Source organism: Penaeus monodon, chromosome 20, assembly GCF_015228065.2.
Source record: "Penaeus monodon isolate SGIC_2016 chromosome 20, NSTDA_Pmon_1, whole genome shotgun sequence".
Lineage (NCBI taxonomy): Eukaryota > Metazoa > Arthropoda > Malacostraca > Decapoda > Penaeidae > Penaeus > Penaeus monodon.
Window position 1 is genome coordinate 23,245,468 of NC_051405.1, and position 948 is coordinate 23,246,415.

Sequence of the window (948 nt, forward strand, 5' to 3'; positions counted from 1 at the left end):
CTCCACTAACACACTTTGCATCATTCGCGCGTGTCTGTCTGTCGCCAGTTAATGCATTTTCTTTTCCGTTCACCACTTTTGTGTATATCTTTTGAACCAATGTTTGTGTTTTTCTCCTTCGTTTTTTTTTCTCACTTGGTTTTGAAAACACGGTATAAATTTTCCTCGCTCACTTCTTCCTTGGATTGAATTGATATCATTTTATTTATTTCTTTTAGAGCTTAATGTGTATACTTAAGTTCTAGGAAAAAATATCATAGCGTTCTGCCACATTTTTAACAACTGTATATTCAGTCTATGCACATGTTCAAACAATACAAATACATATACAGTATATTTATACATTTATGTCACTCATTTCTTGCACTTTCACGCACGTTTTCACACAGTCTTCTCTCGACCTCCTTCAAGGCAGCTAAGACGCTCCTCTGACCGGGCAAGACAACACAGGCGACCTCAGGATGATGTGACTGTCACTGCAGGGTTACGGCAGGGGAAAAAGGCTTTCACTGCCGGTACATCTTTGAGACAATAATCGAATTCACGTTCACTGTTACACTGGGAGAAAAAAAAGCCGCCACGTGTTTCATTGCTAACTGATAAAATACCTGGATCACTTGTATTAATCTATTCATGTTTCTTTTATTCTTTTTTTTTCTATTATCCTTTTTTTATCGTATCGTTCTTCCTCTTTATCATCCTCTCTCTTTCTTTTTTGTGTCTTGCCTTGGGTGAGAGGCGTGCACAGGAGCCCGGCGTCCTTGCTTTGAGCACGGGTCTTGAGGGCGTGTGGACTGACTGACTGTGTGTAGTTCCGCGGACTCTTGAATGGGAGAATGGAAGATGAATGGAGTGTGTAGTTGGGTCTCTGGCTATGGAAGTGTACAGCCAGCTAAACTACAGTAGTGTTCTTCTCGTGGAAAAATGATTTTGCTGATGGATTGCTAG